Consider the following 16,677-nt stretch of genomic DNA (forward strand, 5'->3'; position numbering starts at 1 on the left):
GAGGCAGCATGTGAGAAGACCTGGAGATAAAAGAGCTGGCAGCATATTAGTGAGGGCTTCCCTGGTGGCTCACATGGTTAAAAGTCTGCCTTGAATGCAGGAGACCTGGGTTTGATCCATGGGCTGGGAAGATCCCCTGGAGAAGAGAATGGCTACCCACTCCAGTATTCTTTCCAGGAGGATTCCATAGACAGAGGAGCCTGGCGGGCTACAGTCCATGGAGTTGCAAAAAGTCAGACATGACTGAGTGACTAACATACACAAGCATATTAGTAGAATCCAAAGAAATCCTGTGTGACAGGCGTGATGGGGAGTAGGGATAACTTACCTATCAGAATCGCCCTTTTGCACTTTTTGAACATATTAAATTTATGAACATTCAATAGTGTGCTAGTTAAATAGATAAGACTAGGTTTAACTGCTGACACTCCATACAAACTTGTGGATAAAAAAAAAAACTGGATGTACACACGAACAAAGCCTTTGAATATTTTCCTTAAATGATAGGGTTTTTTCTGAGCTTCCCATTATAAGCTGGGTTAAAACCCAAATCCTATAGGACTAGCATTTATGTCATTAATGTCCAACCCAAACTCACTGTTTAAGAAGTTAAAGGAATATTTTTCTTAAAAGCTCTGGTATTTGCATTCTATCTTGTCCAGTTATTCTTAACAAAGATATTTGAGATTATTTTCTTGATTTTGGACAAACTATATATTCATTTTAGGGCTTCCCTGGTGGCTCAGATGGTGAAGACTCTGCCTGCAATGCAGTAGACCCAGCTTCAATCTCTGGGTTAGGAAGATGCTCTGGAGAAGGGAATGGCTACCCACTCCAGTATTCTTGCCTGGAGAATTCTATGAACAGAGGAGCCTGGCAGGCTAGAGCCTATAGGTCACAAAGAGTCAGACATGACTGCACAACTAACACTTTCACTCCATTTTTAGGAAACTTGGAATATAGAAGAAACCTATATAGAAGAAAATAAAATTGCCCACGATACCACAATGCTAATAGCCATCGTCAATATTAATTTGCATAGAATATTCATTATATTATTTTCTAAGCTTTTCTATAGAAATATATCATTATAAGTTTTTTAGCAATTTGGGTGTATTCCTTTTTGCGTACATGTATTCATGTGATATATATTATTGATTTTTAAACCAATTATATAATTTACAATTTTTTGTAGAACTATATCTAGTGTGTAACTTTCAGCCTAGTTGAAAATAATTTGTAAGCTATAAAGCTGTTGTATTTCAAAGAGTTTGGGCTCACGCAGACCTCTATTCATTAGTTTTAAGACACCACTGTGAAATGACGTAGGTGGCAAGTATTATTATCATTGTATTGCAGATGGGGCATCCAAAGCAGACAGCAGTTGCATAACCAAGGCAGAGCTAGAAATATACTGGGGTTATTTTGAAAGTAGGTGGAATGTAAATTACAGGTGAAATTAAACGTTGGCACTTAATACTTCTAATCAAAAGCCTCATCTCTTTGAAATGATAATGCATAAAATGTACCAGCCCTCTCTTACTTCTCCACGAATTAAGAACGAAATATGACCTTGGGGAGTCCACATGGGTATGAGTGGAAAGTTAAACCAGTTGCATATGCCAAGTTGTTGCCAGATTCTTGCCTGAAGGTTTAAATGGTGTGTTAAAGCTACAAGGAAATCTAAAAGATTGCATTGAATTTGGATGATGAAGTCAAAATACCCATAGGTGTGTGCATGAGCAAACATACAGAGATACACAAGAATTTTAAGACCAAAAGTAACACTGGAGCCCAATTCCATGGTATTTTTATTATTAATCTTTACTTGGGCACAATTTCACTTGAAGGTAGTGGGATTCTTTTTCCTGAGTCAAGCCTGCGGACTCAAGTCTGTTGGGAGCCAGCAGACCACAGCAGACGTCATCAGATCCTGGTGCTTCAGGATATACATACTGATCACTGCAGGGGTCGGGAAAGACTTTATTTTTTAACTTGCTCAGGCCTGCACAATTGTCAGCGGATATAACCCTTGCCTTTCTTTGAAGTGTGAACTATCAAAAACTAAATAAACCAGATGGAGTTATTTTCTGACTCAAGGTGACAGCGCAGAGCAATGCCTGAATGTTATTTCTTTTTAAAGATGGAAAGAGAATTACAGATTTACTACATTAATTTGCATCTTCCTTTGAAAAGGTGTATCCCCCAAAAGAAATTTTTCTCAAGTGCCTTTTGTCCTGATTGTAAGTAATAAAATTGAAAATAAGAGAAAGGGCGGATGATTGACCACTTAGCAAGAGAATAAAGGGGAAATTGTCAGCTATGACAGTGACAAACACTGAGTTGGAGGCATTCAGATAACCTCTGTTCTCCTTGTGACCAGATAAATATACACTCTTGGTTCCCAGATTCCTTCCATACTTGGTGCAATGCTTGAAAAAAATATTTTTTGACCAGGTTTTTGGCATTTTCATCTTTTCTGGGAATACTTCTAAATGACCTAGGGGAAATTTTCTAAACCAGAGAACAGTTTTGGCAGCAAAAGCAAGCCTCAATATGTATTATGACTGAAACAAAGTAATTTAGCCTTTTACTCATGCAAGGACCTATGAGAACATCTATGTTAAGCAAAATAAAATGAATTTGATATCTCTATTTTAGATATGTGAACAAATGTTTTACATTCTTATTATTTTAACTCTGTAAAAGAAAGTTTGGTTGATCACTTGCTAATAAATGAGAAGAAATTAACTAGATTATTAATGTCAGATTTGTAATTTACTCTTATAGAATTAAGTTCTCAATTGTATTATATTTGTTCTACTTATATGGCTGCTTTCTCTGTTATCATGTAAAAAGTGTATAAAACAGCCTCTCTGGACCTTTATTTTTCTCATCTCTACAATGGATATAATAGGTCCTATTTCAAAGGGCTACTGAGATGATTAGATGATACAATATAAGTAAAATTTCTCACCCCATGACTGTACACAGTAGAGTCTTTCTGATACATTCCTTTCTACCTTCTTGTTATTTTCTATGGCATTTGAAAAAAGTAGTGTGAGGATTTCAGTGGATTAATTGTGTAAAGTCCAACTGGTAAGGGCACAAAGCCAGGTATGTGTGGAGGAGCTACCATTTATGAGTGCTAACTGCGTACCTGGCACATAATAAATGCTCTATAAATATTAGCTATTATCATACCACACACCTCGTTTTATCCTCACAATAACTCAGGAGAGTGTTTCTTTTCATTCTCATTTTCCAGTTGATGAAACTAAGGCTTGGGAGGTCAAGTAACTTGCCCAGTGTCACACAGCAGGATTATGACAGCCAGAATTTCAACTGAGATCCTCTCCAGAACCCCTGGCCTCACCCCTGCATATGCCACACCTACTGAAGTATATGAAGTATTGGGCAGGCAGGCCTGGGGCGAAGTCCATCATCTGGAACAGGACAGGGAAACCAGAAGTAAAATAAAATAAAAAACAAGGTAGCTGGCCCTCTCACCTGTGAGAGGAATTCCTAGTAGCAATCTCTAAGCCTACTTATTCACAAGCATAATGCAAGTACACAAGCATAATGCATAAGTACTACTTATTCAAGTATATTTAATCAGCCTTGTTATCTGGTCTCACATCCTCTAGAAGATCTGAAGCAATAGAATTGAAGGTAGGGACAAGTTTCTAAAGCCAATTGCCTTGAGAACAAGAAAAATGAATTCTGAAAACCTGCCAAATGCTGACCCAAAACTTTTTTAAAATGTAGTAGCCTGGAGCCCTTACCATACAAGTCCTTGAAGTAATAGATAGTCATAATAAAGTCATTTAAATTGTTAGATCAGAAATGTGTTACGCATTTTATATAAAAAATAAATTTCATCCAAATATTACTGTGTTTAGGTCAGGGACTTAAATAGGAAGTATCAGCAGGGAAAACAATCATTTAAATACATTTCCTCTGTTGACAGTTTTAGCTAACTATCAATATTATCAAAACTATTGGGTTTTGACAATATTAATTTTTCATTATTAATCCTGAAAATTTAACCACATTAACTTTTAGTTTTTTACTTGCTGGACTTTACTCCATTGTACATAATTTTTTGAATTGAGTGATCAAAATTGTGCCAAAGGCAAATTTTATATCAGGCAGTATTCAAACATCACTGAAATAGGAAACGGCTTCTTGCACTATTTTAAGAAGGAGTTGGCAACTTTTAATGTTACCACTAATATTTTAACATAAAGGATGATCAGGAAGAAAATGAACTCATTTTCTATAAACATGCAAACTTTTAAGAATTTCTACCCTAAGCATTTTTGACCGAACAGGTTATGTTTCAACATACATTGACAACATTGGTTGACAGCCCTGGGAAGTTAGGAACTATGACGGCAGTGGATGGGATAGCCAGGGAAATTTTCAAAAATATTAAATAGTGACTTAGGATTTTCAAAGGCATCGTTGTCTTCTGACTTTTATCTGTAGATTTTCTTGAATTTGGGGGCAAATCATTTGATCCCCAGAAGAATCCCAATCTCATTATGATTGACAGGACCCCAGAATGCAGATAACTGAATCCAGAATAAATCAGGAAGACATACCTCCACCAGAGTCCCTTCAACCCAAGTCCTGCAAACCAGAGTCCTTGAGAAGCTCATGAATAAGGACCAGACAAAACTTCACCTAAGAGATGGACTGATTTTTCTTTCATCCGTTTCTTTGTTTAGAGCATTACTCCAATGCATTCCCCATTTAGTATCAGACTCCTCTTATACATCCCAATTTCCTGGTAGCTCCATGCAGATTAGATCAATAGATGATCACTCTGGGACTATATTCTTCCCCTGAAGATTTTTGGTCTTTGTCCTCCATGGCCTCAGACAGACATGGAAAAATCATACAGTGGATATAGCACCTAAGCATTATGTCCAACCTGACTAAATGTGATCAACTCCTCAGCATTACGAACAACCCTGATCCCAACCCAGTCAAGAAAAAGGAGGCCAACCCGTGGCATGTAATCTGGATCATCATGCCATTTAGAGTCAAATGAAAACCTCTGAGGGCTTCCCAGGTGGCTCAGTGGTAAAGAATCCATCTGCCAATGCAGGAGACGGGTTCAATACATGGGTAGGGAAGATCCACTCCAGTATTTTTGCCTGGATAATTCCATAGGCAGAGGAGCCTGGTGGGCTACAGTCCAGGGGGTCACAAAGGATCAGACATGACTGAGCATACACATATGAAAAACTTTGAACACTCTAAGTAACAACTCTAAGTGCTTCCTCATCTAAGTAACTCAAAACAAAACAATAAAGGAATCTTCATCACTTAAAGAAGTCTAACAAAGTTCTAATGGTTCTTAAGATATTTATTTCCATACTTTAAAAATGTATGTATCAAAAAATCCAAGTATCTATTATAAGAAAATTTGGGTGTCCATGCTTTGTTAATCCCCTAAATATGGACTTAGTCTATGCATTAGCTATCTTTGTGCCCAAGTATCTCTCACCTTGAGTGATAGATGCATGGGTTCCCCCTCCCCACAAAAGGCCCAGAATTGTCTCATGGTCACCCATCTCTATTTTTACAAAAATGTAGTCTCTGCTTATATCCACTTGATGGAGTCAGTATCAGTTCAGTCGCTCAGTCGTGTCAGACTCTTTGCGACCCCATGAATCACAGCACGCCAGGCCTCCCTGTCCATCACCAACTCCCGGAGTTCACTCAGACTCACATCCATTGAGTCAGTGATGCCATCCGGCCATCTCTTCCTATGTTGTCCCCTTCTCCTCCTGCCCCCAATCCCTCCCAGCATCAGAGTCTTTTCCAATGAGTCAACTCTTCGCATGAGGTGGCCAAAGTACTGGAGTTTCAGCTTTAGCATCATTCCTTCCAAAGAAATCCCAAGGCTGATCTTCTTCAGAATGGCCTGGTTGGATCTCCTTGCAGTCCAAGGGACTCTCAAGAGTCTTCTCCAACACCACAGTTCAAAAGTATCAATTATTCGGCTCTCAGCTTTCTTCACAGTCCAGCTCTCACATCCATACATGACCACTGGAAAAACCATAGCCTTGACTAGATGGGCCTTTGTTGACAAAGTAACATCTCTGCTTTTCAATATGCTACCTAGGTTGGTCATAACTTTCCTTCCAAGAAGTAAGCGTCTTTTAATTTCATGGCTGCAGTCACCATCTGCAGTGATTTTGGAGCCCCCCCAAAAAAAGTCTGACACTGTTTTCACTGTTTCCCCATCTATTTCCCATGAAGTGATGGGACCAGATGCCATGATCTTTGTTTTCTGAATGTTGAGCTTTAAGCAAACTTTTTCACTCTCCACTTTCACCTTCATCAAGAGGCTTTTGAGTTCCTCTTCACTTTCTGCCATAAGGGTGGTGTCATATGCATATCTGAGGTGATTGATATTTCTCCCGGCAAACTTGATTCCAGCTTGTGCTTCTTCCAGCCCAGCGTTTCTCAGGATGTACTCTGCATAGAAGTTAAATAAACAGGGTGACAATATACAGCCTTGACGTACTCCTTTTCCTATTTGGAACCAGTCTGTTGTTCCATGTCCAGTTCTAACTGTTGCTTCCTGACCTGCATACAAGTTTCTCAAGAGGCAGGTCAGGTGATCTGGTATTCCCATCTCTTGAAGAATTTTCCACACTTTATTGTGATCCACATAGTCAAAGGCTTTGGCATAGTCAATAAAGCAGAAATAGATGTTTTTCTGGAACTCTCTTTTTTCGATGAGTATGCATACTACTAAATAGATTTTTGAAAATACAATCCTGGAAATAAATACTATCAGAAATGCAAAGTATTGTTCTTAAAATTGATCTGCTTCTGAGGTTAATAAATGACTGGAATAAATTGTTCAATCCTGTAAGATGAATAAAATGAAGGACATTCCAGGACTCTTAGCCAAAGTTATTCTGGTAAATTACAGGGTGCCTTGAGAGAAGTTGCATTGTTTCATACGATGAAGAAATTAATTCCCAGAAAACAAATTTTTTTTTAATTTCACAAAGACTCAAACAAGTGACAGAGACGTCAAATATCTAGTATAGCTTTAAAGGAAGAAGAAAAGGAAAATCTCTCAAATTGTAAAACTACACCTATCAAATATGCTTTTTTCTCATTGTCCCCCCAGTGTACTCATGGTTTAAAATATTTTGTCTATGAAACTGTATTAATTTGGCAATAATTATTTTGTTTTTCTTTTTCCCTCTTTTTTAACAATTAGACCTTGTGCTTATTAAGGTGTTAACATTTTTATGTCAACTAAGAACTTGAAATTTTTGACAATTGGCATAAGGCAATTTACTTATAAATATATCAATTTATCAAAGCTAAATATTTTGTTTTTACTAAAAACATACATATAGTATTTTTATGTGTGTATATATATATATTAAGCCATTTACTGTATTGAAATATGTATGGTAATATAATATAACTTTTAAATATATAGCAAAAAATAACTTGCTGACCATAATTCCCTATCTTATCATCTCCCCAAGGCATAAAACTTCACTGAGCTCAATCTTCTCTTTTTACAGAGGAAAATAAGTCCTAGAGTGATTAATGCCTTCTCCAAGATCAAACAACCATTAAAAATGGAATTTTCTTTTGTCCATAACACTTCTGGAACAAATCCCATCTACTTTCTATGTTCTCTGAAAAAGCTCTTATTTTAAAAGAAGAGACTCACAAGAAAATTGTTTCTATCAAATGACTGTCCCTCAAATCACCTCTTCTCTCCACTGTCCATGACCATTCCAGGAATAACTATTGGCTCCATAATATAGCTTCCCTTGTATCTGTACCTTCCTCCATTTTACCATTGCATTATAACAATCATGCCTACTTTGGTCTGCCACCCCCTCTGGGGTTACAGGCTTTTTGATCTCTTTATCTTCAGCACTTACTGTACTTAGTTCCATGTTGATTTGGGATGGAAGCAGTTGGACTGAACAGGACACAATGTTTTGTTTTGTTTCCTTTAAAACAAAACAAATATGCCAATACTTCCCAAATTAACATGTAAGGACTGATTTTTTTCCCCTAGACTCTATACTCAAACTATCTACTTGCCATCTACTAGGGTATCTGAAAGGCATCCCAAACTCCCAATATCCAACTAAGTGCTTGATCAGCATCACATCTAAATATGTTTCTTCCCATCCCAGCCGTTTACTAGGATACTAGAACTCAGCTGCCCTCTTTCCCTCACATGCCAATCCAGAGGTATATTCTAGAGACGTACTTCCAAAATCTTTCCTAAAACTGTTTATTTTTCCTTTGGTCTCACCCTAGTCAAGCCACTGTTCTTTCTTTCTTGAATTTTATTAGCCTGCTTGCTAATTTCTGCTTCTACTCTTGCTCCTATAAAATCCCTTCTCAGCAGAACTACCACTGTGATCTTATTAAAACTACATTAGATCACATCACTCTTCTGAAAAACTTCTGCTAGTTTATCATCACACTTGGAATGACATCCGAGATCATCTCTAGTCAGTTACACAGCCTAACATGGTCTGCTCAGAATCTCATCACACACAACCCTCTCCTTCGCTCACTGAATCCCTGCCATCTGCTCTTCGTTTCTCAGACACAGCCAGCTAGTTCTTGCTTCAGGGTTTTTCTCTCAGTTGTTCCTCTACCTTAAATCTTCTTCCCTAGATCTTTGACTGGCGGGCTTTTCCTTGCCATTAGAGGCCTCTCCCAATCATACAATGAAAATCCCTTTTCAGCCACTATTAATCAATTAATTTTGTTTATAATATCTCTGATAATGACCGAGGACTGTCTTGGTAATGTATTTGTGTGTGTGTTTCTGGCTTTCACTGGAATGTAAAGTCTGACTTGTTCGAAGCTTTGCTTCCTGCCTGGCTCGTAAAAGGTGCTTGATGAATGTTTGTTGCTCAGTGCTGTTCATTTCATCTTCCTGCCTTGGCTATTGACAAGGTGAATAAAGTCCTGTGCTTCAGAGTCTCCCTGAAAAAGATTTGTCATCTAGGGTCAAGAGATCTCTTCTCTTTTCCATCCTTGAGCGCCTACTCAATGTTTCTGTAATGACTGGTTGTTAATGTGTAGAAAACTTTTGTCCCCAGGAGTTGCATCCTTTGGGCCCTGATGTTGATTTTCCTCATCTTGGCGCCTGAGGAGCCAGAGTGATCTCTTTTGTCCCATTGCCCTGGCCATGTGCAGTGATACCCGCAGTGCAGGAGGTGGAAGGCACCACTCTTCAGGTATCAGAGGGGTGACCTCCCTGCCTGGCCCCAGCAGCGTGGTGGGGGCTGAGTGCCAAGCCTGTGTGTGTGGCACACGCAACATCCTGACCCTTCCCCAGCGTTGGCCTGGGGCTTTGGATGGGTAGTGACTGAGCTCCTGGGATCAGATTTACTTGTCCCACTAGGGAGCACTGGTAGAGAGGGTGGGAGAGACTGCAAAGTACTATGTCTGTTAAGTCTCAGAGATCACAAATGGAAATCAAAAAGAGAAAGAAAGGGACAGAGAGAAACAGGATGGTTTCAGGGAAAAAAAAAAAAAAAAATCAGCTCACTCACCCATTTTACCCCACTGCCCCATGAAACTGGCTATTCGCTAATACGGTCCTACACTGGCTGAGTTTCCATGAGGCCACTATGACACTCCAGCTTTTTTCTCAAATTATAGAGCTGCTTTTAAATATCTATGAGGCCATTCAGGGGTGCATGGTCACTCATTCATTGAACAGATATCTGCTGCACCCGATGAACAGTCTGCTCGGATCCGTGGTATGGTAGTGACATCAGTCTTGGTCCAGGTTAATCTCTCAGTGCAGAAGATCCCAGAACGGCAGAGTGTTGCCGGGTCTGACAAACTCAGAGGTGGTCTAAAAGCCCCAACAAGAGTTGAGCAAGCAGAACCCTAAAGAAAGGTTTATGCTTAGAACTTGTCTAAACCTTTGATGTAAGACTGAAGCCCAAATCTTCTGTTCCCTGGTCCCATACCACACTACTCTCGCCAACAGTCCTTCTCCGGTCTTCAATGGAGGGGCTGAGGAATGGACAGTTAAGAGTGGTTCTATAATTACAGCTCCCCAAAGTTCCTTGAACAGAGCACCTTTCCTTCACCATCCTAATCCCCTGATGGTGAAGAAAGCCATTCTCTTACTTTCTTTTGACACGGTCAATTTCTGCAATCTTCTCCAAGAACTGCAAAAGTCATTTCACACTCTCATAAGAAACCTTTGATTTCTCTAATTATAGGAACCATCTCATGGCAAAAGTAAATAAACAAGTCTTTTTGCAGGAGACCGGGGTTCAATTACTGAATCCAGATGATCCCCCGGAGAAGGAAATGGCAACCCACTCCAGTATTCTTGCCTGGAGAATCACAGGAACAGAGGAGCCTGGAGGCTACAGTCCATGGGGTTGTAAGAGTCAGACACGACTTAGCAACTAAACCACCAATGTGCTCCTTGCAAGATCCTGAGGGACTGATTTGTAGATGACAGTGCCTTACCAAGAAAGATTTGATACTTCAGCAACTTATATCCTTTGATGAAAAGTGAGGAAATAAAGACTTTTAAGACAATTATTCTCTAGGAATAATTATGTTGCAATGGGTTTCTAGAGAGTTAAAGAGAAACTAGTTCAGTACTCAGTGTCTATGCCTGTTTATTTAGATCACACTAGTACTCAGTGTCAATGGCTATCTATTTAGAACACACTGCTGCTGCTGCTAAGTCGCTTCAATCGTGTCTGACTCTGTGTGACCCCATAGACGGCAGCCCACAAGGCTCCCCTGTCCCTGGGATTCTCCAGGCAAGAACAATGGAGTGGGTTGCCATTTCCTTCTCCAATGCATGAAAGTGAAAAAATAAAGTGAAGTTGCTCAGTCGTGTCCGACTCCTAGTGACCCCATAGACTGCAGCCCACCAGGCCCCTCTGTCCATGGGATTTTCCAGACAAGAGTACTGGAATGGGTTGCCATTGCCTTCTGCATTAGAACACACTAGAAAAACTTAATTTTCTGTTTTGTACAACTGGATCTGGAGAATCTTTCAGATCATCTGAAACTCATGTTAGAAGTTAGAACAGGAAGAAGAGATGGGAACAGCCCAGTATTGAACAGAAGGGCCCAGCAACTGATGTTCTCCAGGTTCCTGGAGTAACCTTTATGATTATTGACAGTGAAAAGCCATATTTTTTCTTCTTTTCTCTGTAGTTTCTTTTTTATCTTTGTCTTCTTTTCCACCACTTCCTTGACCACTCCATACCCTTTGTTTTTGCTTACTTTTACCTCTTTTTTGAAAACATTTTTATGAAGTATATAATTTACAATTTGTGTTAGTTTCAGATGTGCAGCAAAATTATTCAGTTTTATATATATATATATATATATATTCTTCTTTAAATTCCTTTCCATTATAGGTTATTACAAGATATTGAATATAGTACCCTGTGCTATACAATAGGTCCTGTCGTCTGTTTGACATGTAGCAGTGTGTGTCTGTTAATCCCAAACTCCTAATTTATCCCCCCTACACTTTTACCTCTCCTATCTTTTACCTTCTGTATATTACTTTCTGGCTCTACTGATGGCACACAGGGCTAAGTGGGCTATTGATGCCAGCTCCATGCAAAAGAGAGCAGGTGATTTGGAAAAGATGGTCATCACTGGCTTTTACTGAATGCCTGCTTTGCACCTGGACTTGTTCTACAGACTTTGGACAAATGCTCTCATTTAATCCTCAGTTGTCCCAAGAGTTCAGTCTAATTTTTCCAACACTTTGGTTCTACTGGAGGATAAAAGCTCTTTCAGTTTTTGTTTTGTTTCTGAAAACTCTCTTTCCAAAGATCCTAAAAGAAAAGCTCCCAAGACATGCCAACTTGAAGAAAATAGATGTCAGAGGTACATTTGACCCATAGGTTAGAGCTAAGAAACAACTGTGTAGGTCCTCTCAGGAATTTCAAGTAGATTTCTATAACCAGTCTTTTGTTTGCACATTTGTGCTCTTATGGGGAAATGTGACTTTACCCAGCATGTTAGCGGGGGAAAGTTCTAACCCTGCAATAATTTCAAGAAAGCCAGCATATGGTTTAGGTCAAAAAGAGTACTTGGATTTTGCAACACCAAGTATCCCTTCTGAGGTTTCCCAAAATTCTGTGGCTATCCCCCTCCGAACTTTCTTCTTATTTTTACCACAGAAATAATAGTGCTATTTCATCATTCATTGTGATCTTGACCACTTGAGAGGTTCTCTAAGGAAGCTATCAAAGAAATGAGTACCTGCACTCTTAATGTAATATTGCAAAAATGAAATACAGAATTTACATGCATGATGGACATAAAGAAAATCTTTAAATAAAACAAGGCATCAATTATAATTGATGTAAGGACAAATGTATAGAGGGACAAATGGAATGGTTGGGATTAATTGGGTTTGGTCAGGCAAAGATTTAGAGTATTTAATGTTATTTCAAATAAGTGAATTAATTTATTAATAAATTATTACTGGGGACAGGACTTGGGGAATATCCACAGAAGTTGAGCATCTGAAAGTCAGAATGATTTGCCCCAGGCTTTGAACTTTTCTCTCCTTAGGGACATTTCTGAAGAGCCAAGCCCTTCTGTCACTTTGTAACACCTTATAAAGAAGGTGTTATATAAAGGTGTTGTGAAATTTATAGGTTTACATTTCCCTAGTAGAAGGACTGTGAATATAAATGACGAGGTAACCAAATTTACCATGTGGAAGTAAAGCCAAGAAAAGGAGGTAAGGCAGAAAACAGAAAATGCCTGGCCCACTGGAAACGTAGCTATCATCAACTTCATCTCCAATCTATTACCCCAGGTCAGAAATCAGCTGAAGACCAGATTTGGATTCCCCTACATGTATTGTACATACAAAAACTGACTCAAGTCATTTCCTTAACACTCGGAAACACTTAAGAATCTCTTTTTCCCATTTCTGGCCAAGCTGTTTAGAAAACCCAGATGCAGCTGACACTGTGATACTGTAAGCAGCCTTGCTAAATGGCTCCAAAAGGAAAATATCCCTCTAATGTCTTGGGGAAATCGACTCATCTCCACTCACCAATTCTACGTCATTGTTCCCTGGTTTTTCAGATCCAAGATTTAGGTCAGAGACAGTAGAGTTGCTGCTGCAATTATGATTAAATCACACAGAAACTACTCTGATCATCTTTCATCACTACCCTGAAGGGTTCCAGTGCATGGCAATGACCGTGACACAGACGTACAGGTCACTCAAGCCAGTTTTCATAAGGAATGAAGTTATTTTTGGAGTGTAGTGTCTGGCTTGAGGAAACCATCCATTAATGAAGGGAGATCAGATGTTCACCTAATTTTTTAAAAAATGTCTATGTGTGCCATTTTCTTTCTCTGCAATCATACTGAGAAAGGAAGACCTTCAGCACTTTCTGGATGAAGGTTGTGGCAAAAATCTCAAGTCCAACCTGGTGGCTACAGTCATGACCACAGTGGGATAGAATATGCCTTAAAGGACACAGGATATAATCCTACCATGAAGAAAAAATATAGAAACAGGTGCTGGAAGTATCATAATTATTCTTTCCTTCTGAGTTGCCTCACGTAAATGTTCATGATACAGCCATGGATACAGCCATGTATGGTTGCAATGTGTTGATCAAACCAAGTTCTTATTGCTTTATAATATACCCAACCGCACAGGAAGTGTAGCACAGTGTTAAGACAGCCTGCTCTAGAGCCAACCTGCCTTGGTTCAAATCACTCTTCTAAAGCTTGGTAGTATCTGAATCTTGGGCAAATAATTTCATAGGGAATCATGATTGTACCTACCTTATCTGGGTTCTTGTAAGGATAATATAAGGCATTTCGTATAAAATGTGTAGTGCTGTACTGAGTACATAAGCAGTGAAAAGAACAGGCTTCAGCTCAGGTCTGTGAGAATCCAGGGCTTATGCTGTCATTATCGGTATAATTAGAAAATTACCTGCTGTGGATTGAATGTTTGTGTCCTTCCAAAAATCTTATGTTGAAACCCTAATCCCAGTGTGATGAGTAACTGGGTCACGAGAGTGGGGTCCTCATAAATGAGATTATAAGAAAGACTTGAGAGACATGATCTCTCCACCACCTGAAGAAGTAGTAAGAAGGCAGTGTTGGGATAAGGAGCCTCACCTGACCCTAACTATGCTGACACCCTGGTGATTTCAGGCTTCCACACTTCAGAACTGTGAGAAATAAATTTCTGTTGTTTCAGCTATCCAGTCTGTCTTCAGCTTAAGCTAAGATGGGATCTAATTGAAATGATTAATTTACCTCTAAAGTCCCTTAAAACTCTGGCATTGCATCATTTGCCTTTCTTGGCTATCTAGGAATAAGAACTTTTCCTAAGCTGCCAAGTCACTAGCAACATGATATCAAGTCACCTGAGAAAAGTGGTGAGAAGATTCTTAAAGTTTTAAAATCATTACAGCTAAACTTAAAAAAAAAATCCTATCAGCAAATAAAAAATAATCAACAAAATACAATTAATCATCCACATTATTTTGACAACATACAAACTCTAATATAGTTCATAAATTTTTGTTTTAAATAGATTTCTAGACATTGTCTAAATTGTCAAGGTACAAGAAAAATTTAAGAAAAAAAGTTGGTTTTCATCATTATTAACCACAGACACTAACTGAGACCTGTTCGGTCTACAGTTATATTTTAATCCTACAATGCATCATGCTTTATGACTAGTTGTATATGTGTCTGTTTCTCCACTAAATTTGTAAATAACTTTAAGGACAGGGACTATGGTTTTGTATATAAAGCACTTAGCGTGAGACACTCAATAAATTATTAGCCACTCAGTAAATGCAGAAGGAAGGGAGAAAGGAAGAAAGAAAGGAAGGAAGGGTACATCCCAAGATTTTATGTTATTATACAAACTATGAAACAATGCTCCCTGCATTCTAAATTGAAAGACAAGCTGGAGCATTAAAGGCAAATAGTGACACAAGTTATCTTAAAAACAAATAAAATGGATAAGAAGTTCTGCTTTATTTAAATCAAAGAGGCAGTTGAAGTGGGACACAAAGACTTCATGAAGAAAATGGGAGTTTTTTGGATGAGATAAGTGGAAAAATCTTTCCCAATAAAGAGAAGAAAAATGTGAGCAATAAATATTAGCTTTCTGATGCTGCTGTAACAAATTACCACAAACTTAACGCTTAAAACAAACACAAATGTTTTATCTTACAGTTTTGGAGTTTAGAAGTCTAAAACGAGTCCCATTAGGCCAAAATCAAAGTGTCTGCATTCTTTTCTGATGGCTCTAAAGAGAATGCAGTTTTTCCCTTTTCTTTGAAAGGTTGCCCTCATTCTTTGGCTTGAGGGTTCTTTCTGTCTTCAAAGCTAACATTGGCTAGTTGAATCTTTATCACATCTTATTAGTCTGACACTGACTCTCCTGCCTCCCTTGTCCATAGGTAAGAACCCCTTGTGATTACACTGCATCCATGTAGACAATCCGGAAGAGTCTCCCTATCTTAACATCAGATGATTAGCAATTTTAATTCCTTCTGCTACAGTAATTCCTCTTTGCCATGTAAACTAACTTATTCACAGGTTCTAGGGATTAGGGTGTAGACATCTTTGGGAGGTCATTATTCTGCCTACCACACAGATCATTGTGCATCTAGCACATATGGGAAACAATATGATTCCACAGGAATTTTGAGTGCTAAATGTACGCTTGAGTGAGTTTACAAGGCTCGGTTAGTGCGAGCATGGTTTTGAAATGTTGAATGCCCAACAAAGGGATTTAGACTATTTCTTTAGGTAATAATTCTGTGTTGTGTTACTACTAATATCTCCCATCACTTTTTTTTTTTTTTTTGATGTTCAAGCTGGGTTTTTTTTTTTTCTTTTTAAACTTTACAATATTGTATTAGTTTTGCCAAATATCGAAATGAATCCGCCACAGGTATACATGTGTTCCCCATCCTGAACCCTCCTCCTTCCTCCCTCCCCATACCATCCCTCTGGGTCGTCCCAGTGCACCAGCCCCAAGCATCCAGTATCGTGCATTGAACCTGGACTGGCGACTCGTTTCATACATGATATTATACATGTTTCAATGCCGTTCTCCCAAATCTTCCCATCCTTTCCCTCTCCCACAGAGTCCATAAGACTGATTATTTGTTGCACATTAAAAAATGATATGCACATTAGGAAATATCCTAACTTTTAAAGATAATTAAGACTGCACTGAATTTTTTTGAATGAGTCTGAGTGAACTCCAGGAGTTGGTGAGGGACAGGGAGGCCTGGCGTGCTGCGATTCATGGGGTTGCAAAGAGTCGGACATGACTGAGTGACTGATCTGATCTGATCTGATCTGAATGAGAAACTAAAAAATACATTTTAGAAGTAGCTCAATCAATTTACTCCTCAAACTTTGAAAGCTAAGAAGTAATAAACATAAAAAAGTATTTTTAAAAGTCTAGTTGCAGATGGTTCTGGAGTTGACTCCTTATATTCTAATCCAGACACACAATACAAAAGCAGCAAGATATGTGAACACATGCAAGTCAAAGGTAGGTATTTTTGCCTTGCACTCAAAATAGGCAACAGAACATGAATGTCCCAAGCAAAAATGTGTAAGAGGACAAAGAAT

The 16,677-nt window shown here is 38.7% G+C and overlaps 1 protein-coding gene across 2 annotated transcripts in view; it reads left to right on the forward strand.

Moving 5' to 3' along the window:
* Nucleotides 1–16,677, forward strand: part of PDE7B (phosphodiesterase 7B) — a 351,638-nt gene that overhangs the window by 158,668 nt on the left and 176,293 nt on the right. The window lies entirely within an intron of this gene.

This window comes from Bos mutus, chromosome 9 (genome assembly GCF_027580195.1).
Source record: "Bos mutus isolate GX-2022 chromosome 9, NWIPB_WYAK_1.1, whole genome shotgun sequence".
NCBI lineage: Eukaryota > Metazoa > Chordata > Mammalia > Artiodactyla > Bovidae > Bos > Bos mutus.